Genomic DNA, 15,608 nt, shown 5'->3' with positions numbered 1-15,608 from the left:
TTATCTCGAAACTATGGTCACTGAAGCCGAGCTTGGAGACATCAGAAGTCTCGTTTGATAAATGAATTTCTTTTTGGCATATTGTCCCTTTTTACAGCACGAGAATGATGTCAAGAAATACCGAAATTCCGTGCTTTAAACATTCAGTTCTAAAACACACGAACAATTGTACTGAATTAAATGAAACTGGGATGTTTTAGTAATATCTAAGAATAAAGAACAAACAGCATCTCTGGGAGTACGTTATAGGTTTTCCGTAAGTTACGTCTCCGATTGCCACTATATGGTGCGGCGAAACTCGGAGTAAAGCACCAGTTGTGGTTGTGTGGTGTGGTAGTTGGGCATAATGGCATCTCATGTGACGTGCGAAGAAGGAAACAGGAATGTGAGTAGGAAGGGTTGTTTCAAATGGGTGCTTCATACTCACCTTGGAATTATAGTGGATTGTGAACTGAATGTGGGCTATAATTTTCTATGTCTTAAGAGTTCAATATTCGTTACAGGTTGATACGCGGCAATTGACATTGACGGAGAACCAATGGGAATTAGCCGTGAATATCCACCAAGGAAGAAGATCAAGTGATAGCAGTGAAGTTGAGCAGCTTGTTTCGGTGACGTCTGTACATCCACCAGTACACGGTAAGACCTGATCGTTGTCATAGAACTCTCATTCACACTCGGTGTTCCTTACCCCAAAGAAGTAGGACTGCAGTGTTTGTGGGCGGTATCTCCTCCGTGTCCAGGGGCAATCAGCTTGGGAGCGTGCCTGCGTCAGTCTCCTCCCTATTCGATATTGTGGACGGGACTAGGCGTTCTGAAATGCTTGAGAGGATTGGAATTACAGGGAACGAAGAGTAACACAAACTGCAGTGGTCAGAGTAAGAGAAGCAGAGAGCGAGGCAGGTGCGTGGTCTGCCTCTCCTTCAGTTAAATGTATGTATATAGAGCAGGCAATATTGGATATGGAGGAACGTCATTGTTGGAGGATGTCAAGGGCAGTTGAATGTAGTAGATAAGGTCAGGTGAAGCAAGTGATATAAGACTACGAAATGTACTCATAACGGAAGTGGAGGAATTTGGGTGGCTAGGAAGTAACATAACGAATGAAAGGGGAAACTATCCGTTCATTACCGAAGAAGAATATTTGCTAAAGGAAGCCATCTTGTAAATAAAACATTCTACTCACCATAAATATACAATTCAGGCCGTCGTTTGCCGAAGTATTTGTCTGTAACGTTAGAGTCATGCTATGTAGAGAAATAGAGTAGAGGCCTTTGAAATGTGGTGTTACAGAAGAATGCTTTTGATAATAATGGGACCTCGTGTCCTTGCCTCGAGGTGATGCAGTTCTTTCCAGCAGCACTCCTAATCGAGGTGATCATATTTAACTACCTACCTGCAGTCCTGCCAACATTACATTTCTCAAAGTAGTGGGAAAAAGCGTAGACCACGTGCTTTGCAAGAAATTGTGCTAACCGTTACTCTACGGAGTTTAAGGTGAGATTGGACGATCATAGCCCAAACAAAGAGCAGGTGACGGGAGGGAGATATGGGATAAGTATGAAAAAGTGTTTAGGCTGTTGACGGAGAACAGGAACAATGTACAGGGTGCGGTGAGAAGAGAAGTTCTGAAAGACAGATATGCTAATAGTTTAAGGGGGAGGAAACTGAGGGCAAAGGGATAAAGTCAAGAGCAGTTATCACTAGGGTATCCGTGTGTAACCGCTGGTAAACACAGAGGGATATAGGGGGAAATGAACTTGTTTCAGGAATGTGGGGGTAAGAGAAAAGGTGGGGTAGAGGGGGTGGAACAGGGTCACGAAGAGGAGAAAATGGAGGAGAAGGTATGGTCTGCAAACATCAGGAAGACTATTGAGACTAGTAGGGAAGCGGATATAATGAAGTAAGTGAGGTCGAGACTCTGGTCATCGAGGACTCCATAGTTAGGCTCGGGGAGAAAGTGCACAGAGGAAAGGGAACCAAGGTAGAGGAATTACGTTAAGACAGAAGATGGGGAAAGGGTGTGGTAGTTTTCCATGTTGGTATGAACAACGTACGACATAGTGTGGGATCTGTTATGAAGTTGAATGGAGAGGAGGTTATTATCAGTGGGATACTTTCTAGGAGAGGGTAATATAAATGAAACTAAGGGGTATTTATGTGGGGGGGACTGGGAGTGCGTGTGTTGTTTAGAAAGGATACATGGCGGACTAGGCAGCGGAAGTGAAAGTACGTGGACATGGTGGTTATAAGATTCATATTTACCAGATATTGTATAAGGAATTGTTTCATCGTTGAGAAGTGACGTAATGGATGCGAAGATTCTTCCAAAACTGGAGTGTTTTTGTAGAGATGGGATCAAATCGATAGCTGGGGGAGTATTTATACCGGCGGAAGAAGTATTTTTATGGTATGGAAAAGTTGAGAAACATTAAGTTCTAGGTATAGGGCTCATCTCTTTGCGGTGTACAGGTACGGATGAATTGATGCAGACGCGGAAATATTTCACTAGGTAATCAGCGAGGTGGGGAGCGTGGCATCACTAGGCAATTTAGATCTGGCTGTCAAACTGAGTTTCCTTCTGGAATGAATGCCATGTGTGTAGGAGATCTAAATTATATCAAGTCCGTTGCTATATGAATCTGCTTTGAAAATACAGTAATAATATAAAGTGTAAACAACTTATCTTTATTTGCCATAAAATCAAAATTAACCTCCTCCTTCTTAAACTCGTGATTGTGTTCAAAAGGACCTAAGTAAGGAATCTAACCTTTCTTCACTTTTATGAATGATACAACAAACCATATACACCTTTCTGGAGCGGCATTATCATGATGAGTAGTGTTTCAACTGGACAAAATAGAATCATTACAAGTAAGAGACACACGCACTATTTTAATAATCTTGGTACAGGCGATTTTTTGAACATAACCATAATCTGAAGTAGGCCTTGTCGCAGACCGTAAAATGATTCCATACGGATTTTATTTGCACAGTTTGCGATAGATTTTCAGGATTATTATTTATCAGAAATTGCATATTTCATGCGTATTTTTGTTCCAGTTACTTCGACGTCTCAATATATGAAGCCAGTCACACCTGCAACTACTACACCAGCTTACACTACTGCACCGACTGCTACTACTCCACCGACTACTACTATTACCACTGCTCCAACTACTACTACACCAGCTAGTACTACTACTACGAAACCAAGGTCCTGTCCTCATTCAGGTGAGTGATAAACACTCAAGAATTTAATCAGATTATCTATGAGTGGTGTACGAGAGACGAACGTGCATGTGTTTCTTGGAGATTTGGATCTAGTTTGTTCAGATAGAAAAGTAAAGCTCTTAATCGTTGTATTCCACGTTCCACAGATAAAGTACTCACCCTGCAGTTACTGTGTAGGTGTTTGCTTGGAGCAGCAGTCTGCAGAACGAGTGCACGAGTAGAGAGAATATGATAAACTTGTTGTAGGAGGAGAAATGAGAGCGTCTTGGGTCCGAAGTGAAGGCGGGACCCGGTGAGTGTTCCACATATCGCAGCGCACGGCACAGCGGCCCCACACGCGAGCCGATGATACTATCACGTGAAAACCATTGTAGAGGTTGTGGGTTCGACATCCCTCAAGGTGATTCCGTGGCTTCTCAGTTTTGCATGAGACAAATATCTGGATGTGCACATTTAGTAAGGCACCTTCCCGTTTATGGCTCTTTCCTACGGCACGCAGTCATAATATTATTATCTAAGATTGATTCATGATTTTGGGCAGGAAAGCAACTGGAAACTACTTCAATAAAACTACCAGGAATCCATACTTACCTTTTGTTTCCAGGTGAATTGCAATACGTACAAAATTTAGCAACCATCCTTATCAGTTCTTGCTGAACTCCGCAGGACTCTCAGAGAAAGGCTCGTCTCCCTCCTCAACTTGTTCGGGGCGCTCTTGAGAGCTGCGAACAGTACACATTAGGATTGTAACCGTTCCTCGAATGGAGAATTCCACTTGTAGGGGAAATAGGAAACAAAACCCCTGGGGGATCCACTGGAGAGAATGGATGTCAGAACCACAGATTTAACATTATCACTTAGTTTACAAAAAATGTTTTATAATTGATATTTTTCACATGAATAATTGAATAGCAAATAAGTCGAAAGCCTTACAACACCATCTGAAAACAAGTCGTCTTATACGTCTGACAAAAAACAGAGGATAATATTTTTACATGAAACGTTGCCAGGTTAAGATTAATTTAATGACTTGCAATTTGTCAAAACCTGCACTGCATAAATTTTACATTTGATAATTTTAGTTGGAGGCACAGCCTTCGTTATAACGAGAGAGAAAAACTGGTAAAATGCCAACAGCAGTTAATTAGAGAAAAAGTTTAACATTGATAAATACACCAAAGGCAGGAGGTAGCAAAGGGCCCTTTTGGTAGATTCGCTGACTAAATAATAATAACATTAAGAAAAACTCTTCATCAAAATGACAGAGTAATTGGGCGAGGTGCCATAAGAGTTACTTTATTGATTGCTTTCGTGATTAAACATATGTACTAAATAAACAATATTTCGAGTTAAATTAAATACATACTAACCCTAGGAAAGAATTATATTAGTCATATAACTTCGAAATGATAGCCGGTATATATGCGTGTTCGTTTGGCAGAGATTCTAAAACTTTGATCTTGTTTTTCTCAGATCATCATTTTCTGACTTAAGTCGTATGTGAACGATTCGATCGAAACCTGTAATTGCTACAACTTCTCTTTCATCATACTTTTCAGTGGACATAACTTTAACGCGGATAACTGTTTATGTCTCCCTAAAGAGAATTAGTCCTTTTGAAGACCCTAAAGTCACATGTACCCTCTCACAGAACCCTGAATGGTTACACACCAGTGAAGTATGTCCCACCATCTTCCAATCTGAAGGACACAAACATAAAGATGATCAATATTACGTATGAAAAGAATAATTATCAAGACATTTTTCTGAAATATTAAATCAAGAGACACGTGAATCATGTGAATTTTTTTATTTATAAAACTTTTTTTTTTGCTATTTGCTTTACGTCGCACCGACACAGACAGGTCTTACGGCGACGACGGGATAGGAAAGGCCTAGGAATGGGAAGGAAGCGGCCGTGGCCTTAATTAAGGTACAGCCCCAGCATTTGCCTGGTGTGAAAATGGGAAACCACGGAAAACCATCTTCAGGGCTGCCGACAGTGGGGCTCGAACCCACTATCTCCCGATTACTGGATACTGCCCGCACTTAAGCGACTGCAGCTATCGAGCTCGGTTATTTATAAAACTTGCTGATGTTTGAATTATAGGTCATCCCTCTGTCAGTTATTCCATTCTTCCCTCGCGGTTCCTTGGGCACGTGGAGAACATGTGGAAGCTCTTTATAGACCTTGAGGTAGACAGTGGTCAAGCAGAAGTTCTCCATTTATCACTTCCGCTCGGTAACTCTCATTACTTTACTTGGTACAACTGCAGATGCCTTTCCGATGAGTGGCACAATATGTGCGGGTTTAGGGCATTCTAAGACGACATGACCTGGCCTTTGTTTTCTTTCACAGTATTATTATAATTCGTCCTGAGAACGGCGGTTCTTCCAAAGTGTGGATGCCGTTGATCAGTGCTGATGTTCTCAGTTCTACTGACTGTCATATGTGCTCCTGTTTTGTGTGAGTGCTCGTTTATTCTACACTAATGTATAACATGGGCCTCGCAGGCCAACACAAAAAAGCTGCATTATGTGACTAATCAAGACGTAATGAGGTAGAAATACTCATAAATGCAGTGTTGCCAACCGCTGAGATTTAACTTTCAAAATATTGTAAAATAATGTCTCGTGTAATTTAAGCAAAAGTTGTACAAATGATGAAGTTAGTAATACGTCGTTCACTTTTAAGAAATCCAATGTGGACCACATTCTAGTGATTCTATTGCTCGCAACTGTTGGAAATACTGTATATAGTAGAAACTTTGCAGTTGGATAAAAGCCCCCTCTAATGAGTGATTAATGTAGATTTAGGCTGCTCCAGAGTTAATAATAGTGAGCAAATGGAGGTGGCAACAAAACAGGGGAAATGCAAGTAAATTCAAGAGGAAGTCATTAATACATAGTGCGTCTTGCGTTATGTCTTACTGCGCTTGAAGACAGTGCCGCATGTTTCGTACACATAACCGATCATCTTCAGGTAGCCATTTAGAGCAGTGGGAGAAGGCTGTCCGAGGAAAGGACACAAATCCGACTCATAATTTGTTTTTATGTGTGATATCAATTTTTAGCATTACTTCTTGATAAAAGTAAAGTAATTTACGGAGATCGATGAAATTTCTCCCGAGGACAGTTAGGAAACGTAACTCTCCAGAGAAGGGGCAATCCACGCGGACAGATGTCACTACGGAAATCCCGAATCTGAACATAAGTCAACAAGAATACGAAATAATTATATTCTATACAATGTTAAAGAAATGTCAACTGAAAGTTAGGAATGGAATGCATTGCCTTGGATTCTCTTCTTTTAAAACAAAATCTCCCAGTGGTTTTCGGCACCGCTTAATCATCACGACTTACCGCCACTTTGCCTACCGAATCTCATTTGAGTGAAGGGCCTTTAATGATCGTGCTACTGCTGCCATAGTGCAATGTTTGAGTGGAAGGAGGAGCATGGACGTTGATATTACACGAGCTAAAGCTTACAGAAGGAAGTATGTTTAACTCTGAATCATTTCTGGAGCTGGATCGTTCGGAGTATTTTCGAGATGATTTAGCTGTCTTGGAAACAGCCATCTCTCTTCGTATTCCGGAGATGTGAAAAATGAATAATCAAGAACATCACCGTCGTATTTCCTGTACTTAGTCATGCATACTTAAATATGTGTGGCGCGTCTGAAAGTGCCCAAAGCAATGCATCCTGGACTGAACTTCACCACTGTTGATATAATTGCAAACATTCTAATTCATATCATCATACAATTAGAGCAGCCGTGTGTAGGAATCATTGGTTTCAAGTCACATGGTAGCCAGTAGAATAAAACGTTATGGAAATCGTTAGGAATATCCGGCAACATGAAGAATCTAATATGTCCAATTTCCAGTCCAAGTTACTCAGCTGAAAACTGGGCACATTCAGACGGGCCACACATATTTAAGTATCCATGACCAAGTACAGGAAATACGATGGTGATCTTGTTGGTTATTCATTTTTCACATCTCCAGAATACGAAGAGAGCTGGCTGTTTCCAAGACAGCTAAATCATCTCGAAAATACTCCGAACGATCCAGCTCCTGAAATGAGCTGCACACATCAGTTTATCACGTAGATAGAAGCACTGGTCCACCTGCTGGGCAAGATGCTTAAGGCGTCCCGTTGGTCGAAACAATTTTCACCATCACAATGTTGGCCAGCCGGGTGGGAGAGGTGCTGGTGGATTGCGTACAAAAGCTTGGATTCATTACAAACCTCACCACATTGCTCACTTAGAGCGAGGGCGAAGTTGAGCCTTGAGCAAATCGCTTGCTGCTTTATGACCGAAGTAGGCTGCATGTCGGCACCGCGTTTCACCCTCTCCTTTTCCGCTATCGTACCTCACGTCCTTCACTTCAGTTCATTATGTCCTCTTCTGTACGCTACGATGCCTCCTAATCATGTCATGCATCAAAAAGAAGGACAAATAATGAAGGATCGTCATTTTCATTCGTAGGATGGTCTAAAATATAAACGTGTGATGTTCTAACTGCCCACAGGTTACCGACTGTTTGGAGGTTTCAACTGTTATAAGGCGTACCGTGAAGTAAAGAGTTGGAGTGACGCCAGGGAGCAGTGCAAGAGAGACGGAGGCGATCTCATGGTATTCGAGAGTGAACGGGAGAGAAGCGAGGTGTTCCCTACAATGTACAAGAGTGTGATCTGGATCCCCTGGATGGGAGTTTACAAGCCCGAAGGTGAAGATCGTTGGGTGTCTGTGAGAGGTGAGTTCTCTCTAGCTCTCTTCTCCTCGTGAATTACCGAATGTCGGACGGAAGACATTTGTCATATTAAACAACAGAAGCCGACATTTAGCTGTAGTTAGCGATGTCACTGGCTGATGATCACACCGTATTGCCTATAATCAGGGGAAGAATGAAGAAGTCTTACCCATAGAATCTCAGGCGGTAGAGCGCTGGCCTTCTGAGACCACATTGGCAGGTTCGATTCTCGCTCAGTCCGGTGGTACGACAGTCTCGTGTCGGTAGATTTACTGGCACATAAAATAAATCCTGGTGGACAAAATTCCGGCACGTTGGCGTCTCCCAAATCATACGAATGTAGTTACTGGAATATAAAGAGATTAATATTAGTTATGTCTAAATGAAGGGAAAGGCCCGTAAAGTGAGGGTATGAGGACATTCGTCTGTCGGATGGGGACGTTAATCCTTGAGCAGACCTCTTGGTGTTCTTTGACAGGAGTAGGCTATGTGCCGCACCAAGACGTGCAGGTTTATCACGGACGTCAAATAGAGAGTAGGACACACTGGGGTCATGGTAGGGACATCATCATTATAGAATGTTGTGCCAACGTTTAGTTCCACACCTCTTGTCTTTAAATAATTAGAAACTGAGCCCTGATCTCCTCTACTGCTCTTACCCTCGATGGCTGACTCCGTTATTCTCGTAGGTAACCCATCATCTTCCATTCATCTCACGCAACCCCAACACCGGAATACCCCTTCATCCATGGAGATTATGTCTAACTTAGCATTTGCCTTCTCATTCTGGGTACCTTCCTGTCATTGTTCCCACCCGGAGTTTCCAGACATCATTCTCATTATTTCAACGTATATTACAACTAACGTATGGACGAGATATCCCGAATCCTCCGAGCTTGCACTCCCACACAGCGAAATTTTCCTGAAAACAGGCTGTTTCATCCCAGAGTTCACTGCATTACTTTTGATGCACCTTGCTTCCTGGGAGATGTTCCAGTTTTGTATCTCCGACCTGACATTCAGTTCTCGGAACTTTATTCCCCACTGACATGACTTTACTCTTGGTAATAAAAAAAAGCAAAGACATCTGTATACAGGCCATGAAGGCCCTGGGAGTGGTGGAAGGTAAAGGCTTCCACTATTCGTAACCTCGGCACTTCATGGGGTAGAGTGGTTAGCTTTACGCCCGGCGGCCTTTGGCCCCAAGAATTAACCTGGTAACCATTTTTGGTGTAGGATGAGTGAACCTCAGGGCCATATGCACCTCCGAAAGTGGAAATCTCATTTCCTAAATTTTATGAATTTTTTCGAACCCACGTCCTTCCGGGCGAACCGATTGTACATTTACCGCCTCCCCTTTATTCTTGGTAATGCCAATATTAATGTCGGGCTCACTGCACCTATTTTAAGTTCCAAGAAATTAGACTGCAGGATTTCAGCTCTGTCTGCCATTAACACCAAAACGCTTACGACATTTCAGCATCCCTGGCGCTTTATACCTTCCAGTAGATGATCCTTGTAAACTATGAACAACAACATTGAAGATTGCAGCCATATCCCACCCCTGTAAGTACCTTGAATCAAGAACTCGTTGTACCATCACCTTTCAATGTCAACATAAGTGAGTGTTATTGCTCCCATTAATCTAGGCATAACCCCATATTCTCCCAGTGTGGCTGACATCCTTCCCTGAAGTACTCTGTCATATGCCTTCTCTAGATCTACGAAACATAAACACAAATTTCTATTCATATCATAGCACTTTTTACTTATCTGACGAATACTGAAGTTTTGACCATGAAAACCCCTCTGAGGTCTGAAACCACACTGGTCTCATCCAACATTGCATAAAAAATTTATTGGTTTCTCCCTCCAAAATACTAGTGAATACCTTGCCCGGTGCACGAAGGAATCACCATCATCAGTGTCGTTGAAATACCTTGATGGTTCTAGCAGTCCTCTTGCTTACAGATAGCTGCAATTACTGCTTTCGTCAAATCAGAAGGATATTTTCTAACTTTCCAGGCTCACCTTATTACTCTGTGAGCTCGGTTGTTCACGTCAAGAAAAATATTTCCTCTTACATTCCTTCCACCTGTACCGTGATTTCCTCGGAAGTACTATGAGTTCACCAGATTAACTCATAACATTATTTATTTCCGTTTTCCCTCGGTAACCCACACACTGCACATCCCTTATCAACACTTGTAAAAAGCATTTGATTTTCTCCTATCCCTTCCTCATTATCTCCGCTTACCGAAATATCATTATTTCCTAACTCTTCCTAACTCGCCCATTTCTACTTTACTTGTTATTTTTCCCCATTACTGTGGGTCGATAGATTAATATCGAATACCTTTTCTTTCACCTCTTTGCTTCCAAAGAATCCTGCACTGTCAAAACGAATTGGAAATCCTTTAATCCCGGATGCTTGCTTAAAATATTCTCAGCTCCGTAAATTTAGTGAAGCAGGCTGCTAATCTACTTAAACATAGTCCAAGTGAAAGTCTCTCCTCTGACAGTTTAGCGACCTACGGTTGATTGTATAGTCCTCGCCTCTTGAGCACAAGGAGGGCATGACTCAGAATATGTCCGAGGTGCCCAATACTACTCCCCACTCAAGGAGAGCCATGACTCAGAATATGTCGGAGATACTCAATACTACTCCCGACTCAAGGAGGTCCATGACACAGGATATGTCCGAAGTGCCCAAAACTACTCCCGACTCAAGGAGGTCCATGACTCAGAATATGTCCGAGGTGCCCAATACTACTCCCCACTCAAGGATGGCCATGACTCAGAATATGTCGGAGATACTCAATACTACTCCCGACTCAAGGAGGGCCATGACTCAGAATATGTCCGAGATACTCAATACTACTCCCGACTCAAGGAGGACCATGACTCAGAATATGTCCGAGGAGCCCAATACTACTCCCGACACAAAGGAGGGCCATGACTCAGAATATGTCCGAGGTGCCCAATACTACTCCCGACACAAAGGAGGGCCATGACTCAGAATATGTCCGAGGTGCCCAATACTACTCCCGACTAAAGGAGGGCCATGACTCAGAATATGTCCGAGGTGCCCAATACTACTCCCGACTCAAGGAGGGCCATGACTCAGAATATGTCAGAGGTGCCCAATATTACTCCCGACTCAAGGAGGACCATGACTCAGAATAAGTCCGAGGTGCCCAATACTACTCCCGACTCTCAGTACCACTTACACGTCCCCGTAGTCGTTGCCCATAGTTCAAGTACTAGGACGTGACTGCAGTCACTCACACGACAACAGTACCCTGGGGTCATGGTTGGACACGAAACAGGTTCAACAACGAAGCAGCCGTCGAAAACGCCTTCGAAAATTTTCTCACCATGAGACGGTCGATCACGTGGGAAACGGGTGCGAATGCTCCTGCATCGTGTAGGGGAAGTGAATTGCATTTAATGATGCACATCCTAATTAATAAGAAATCCTCGTCATGGAGTTCTCGTTGTGAGAAGTGTTACTACGAACAAGCAGGTACAGGGTGTTTCTTGATCACCAACACACTCATGGCGAGAAGAGGACCCACATGAGCGACGATAAATATTACAGGTAAAGCTCGTAGACAAACAGCCCGAGTGAATAAGAATGTGTCGCTTCCTGTTTAAATGTACCGCCTGTAGTCATATTTTATTGTTCTCTTTTTCACACACACTACCAATCATCAGCAGCTGTCAGCTACTCCGATCTCTATTTATAGCTGACGTCGTGTCTTACCGATTTCTTACTAAACATTTCCTTATTTTCTACGAATCACTTGAAGTAATTCGTGAGGCAGGGCCCAGAAACATGCTTACAATATCCATATTTCAATTTGCACTAATAACATGTACTTTTCGCTACTCGTTCAGATGGTCTCGAACACAATATTTTTATATATAACAAACGGTTTTGAACGATGAAGATCGTACGTAAATGTTGTCTCTGTTTCAGGATATATATCGCCGTGAATTAGCTAGAAGGATACGCGTACCAGCGTTATCACCTTGATTGATATTACTGAGCAGAGCCAGAGCGGGAATGTCTTTACTTTGACACGTGAAAATGTTGGAGGAGCCGTTACAGAATTTAAGAGTTCTAACAGGCAGCAAGCTACAACTTTTAAGATTGCCAGATTACCAGGTCTCATTTACATCAGAGCCAGAACTTCATATTCTTCCAAGATATTGATTTATCTCAGTCTCAAGTGCAGAAACGCAGTCCCGTGTTTTGTCGCAGACTTTCTCATTTCTGATTGGTAGAATGTGTGGCCTTGTTCTTACAGTTTGCACTCATAGACGATGATCAGTTCCGTTGGTGATAAAACAGCATTTGTCTGGTAATCACATCCTCCTGAGACACTCAGCCGGATGGCCTTCCTGATGTGGGGAGAGGTGTTCTCAATTGTGTGAGCTGAGAACTGACTTGTAAGGACAAAACGGAAACCAGATTTTGAAAAGTACCGAATGCATCTCACAGTGGACACAGACCAAGTGTTCGTAAACCTCCGTTGAAAAACTACTTGGTGTGTTTTGTACTTGAGTTTTTCAAATTATTGATGTAAATAGTGTACTCACATCTTCAGACCATCGCAATCAGACCTTGTAAATATATGGATCTTATTGTTCAGCAAATGTCTACAAAGCGAAAAATCTCCGAGGACTGGAGGAAATCCTGAATAAAGACATTATATAAAGGAAAGGACTAGGCGACAACTGAATCTTATACTGAGGGATTGCTCTAGATTATAATATCAGAAGGACAAACGAACTTCACTGACCAACAAATATAAGAGTATCAATTTAGATTAAGAAGGAAACGATCACCTTCACAGGCAGAAGACATCTGGGCGGCTTAAGACACCCCATAGGCCAATACTGTACAGTCTTCACATTCGACATGTTGGACAGGAACAGTATGGACCCCATGACAGAAGACAAGGCAACTGTAAAACTCATAGGAAACTCCTACCACAAAGCAATGTAGCGATAAACGACGGGATAAGTATATCAAAAGAAATCCTTCAAACAAATAGAGTACTCCAAGGTGACCCAGTTAGTTCCCTCCTGTTAACATTGCCACATCTGACGCAGAAAATCCATTGAAAATCTGAAATCGGTGTCGCTCTATATGTATCCTCATGATATGGTCCTAGGTTCGCAGACCGATAATGACCTTAAAGAAGCCTTAAACAAACTGAACATTGAGCTGAAAACAACAAATTCGTCATAAACCTGGAAAAAGTATACATATGGTTTTTCGAAGAGGGGCAGGTTACCGACCGAAGACAAGATGTTACTAGGAACAAATACTTAGGACTAACTCTAGAGACAACAGGAACGTCATACAGGATCCACATCAGGGAAAGAGCGATAAGAGCTATGACTCTGTTCAGCGCTAAAATAGTACCAATTATCACGTACGACTTGGAACTGATCTGGGAATTTCTAGAGACAATAGAAAAAGTAAAAGTCCGCTTCCTAAAATGAGCCGTCGGAATAGCAAGAAAGCGAACTCAAGGCTTGCGTATGAACCTCCTTCAATGAGGACTTGAGATGTCACTTAATGCTGCCATCAACCAGCGAAGAAAATAATTATTGACCCTCCGACGAGACAAGCGGACGAATGTAGAAGAGAATTTCTACTCTACAGATGCCATGATGATAGAGGATGGACAAAAGGAAACCACGACGTGCGATCTGCACTGAGAAGCCTGGCGATACGTGGATACCACCACAGAATATGCAAGAATTCGAAATACCATGAACCCAACAAGGACTCTTCGTGTAGTTTGTGTGACAAATGATACTCCTCCTGTTGCATGAATCGCAAGAGAACACTACAGAAGCAGTTTCTACTTTCTGGTGCGCTTGAATTTTCAAATTTTTTGTGATATTTGAAGCCATCTCCTTCCCGTTTCTTCTCAGTTATAATAAAAGAAAGTGCTCGAATTTGTTATGAATCTCACTGTGCTCTCTTTTCAGCTTCCTTATTGCAGCTACTACAATCTCCGTTTTTCTTTGAGTCTGCGACTTGCAAGTTTCGCATCACTGTATTCCCTGCAGCCACCAACAAGTACAGTCTGACACTATCACTCCACTGGGGGTGATATTTGCACTGTGCCTTTGAGTATTTCGTTCATCGCAATTATGATTCTCATCGCTTCACTTTGGCTGACTTTTGCGTGGTTCAGTAGTTTGTATTGACTTTCGATATGTTTGTGTCTGTTATAAAATGTGCACTACGGGTGACAGATCGGGACGGGCATAGTTTCGTCAATCTCTGATGTTACTCAGTGGAACACAGCCTGGCACGTTACGATATCCAGGTGCTACCAGCACGCCGAGTGCTACAGATCGGTGGCTGTGAGGATACCTTGGCCGTTCTTTTATGTATTAAATCCCTATTTTGTTTGTCATTCAGGACGATATTGAAATAATGAGAATGTTTCCCCAGTTATAGACAGACGCTCATTTCTGCGAAGTGATTGCCTCGTGTGAAGATGTACATAGCTACAACGGCACTTCTGTTGCCTTACACAAAGTTACTGAGGAAACGGGAATCATTGGCACCAGTTACACATTACAAGATCTCGAACTGTTAAGTGTTAAATACTATCTCTCAGTGAATGGATCATTTGCACAATGCAAACCATGTTATCTCCATAGTATGTATTAAAGATTAGTAACATACGTACATACATTATCATTATAGACTGTTATGCCTTTCAGCGTTCAGTACTTCCAGGGGTAACGACTATCTGTCTTTTGTTTCATAAATACATTAACATTTGTGGTTCTTATTTCCAATTACTTGTCGTACAGCACTAGTCGTTTATAATGTTGTGAGTTTCTGACAGCACGGCGCGATTCTTACTAAGTGGACATTTTAGGTCAACAGATGTATAACAAGGCACTGCCACAACTTCTTCAGACGACAGTGCTCCAGTCATAGTGGATTTGATCTTGGTTTGAGGAGCATCAGCATGTACTTCAACTTCTTCTCTGGCCTATTCAATCACTCGGACTACTGTGGTACGTTATAGCGACAAGACTTCATCGTCTCTGAGGCAGCTCGGTCAATATTTCATGTCGGCATTTGTTACTTATTACTATTTTCAATTATTGGGTGGTGGTATGGTGGTATTTGTATTTTATGAGGAACTAAAATTGGGCAGCCATCCACTAATGGAGCAAAAGAATGAAAAGGGTCGACACTTCGAGAGATAAAGGTATCGGCTAAAGAAAGGGAAGGGGGAGATGAAAGTTTCCTCAGGTATCGAAAATGTAATATCGCCTTGGTCGGACAAGAACGAGAGTTAAACAAGGATAGATGAAAGTGAGGAGCCTGACAAAATTATGTGGAAGTAATGCCAGGACTCAGCTAACTTCCCCACGGTCACTAAGTAACGCTCCAAAATGAAGAACTCCTTGGGCGCATTTTGTTATCCTCTTACGATTGACAGGGAATACCACGGATGTATTCCATGGTCCCTACCCACGGGGTCGTACGTATCGGGAAAATAAAACAATGTTGTCGCAACCTCAAAACACACGGATAAGCATTACGAAACTTGAAAATGTTGAAA

The sequence above is a fragment of the Anabrus simplex genome, chromosome X (genome assembly GCF_040414725.1).
Source record: "Anabrus simplex isolate iqAnaSimp1 chromosome X, ASM4041472v1, whole genome shotgun sequence".
In the NCBI taxonomy this organism is placed as follows: domain Eukaryota; kingdom Metazoa; phylum Arthropoda; class Insecta; order Orthoptera; family Tettigoniidae; genus Anabrus; species Anabrus simplex.
The sequence above is the reverse complement of the archived record's forward strand: the minus strand, read 5'-3'. Positions refer to the sequence as shown.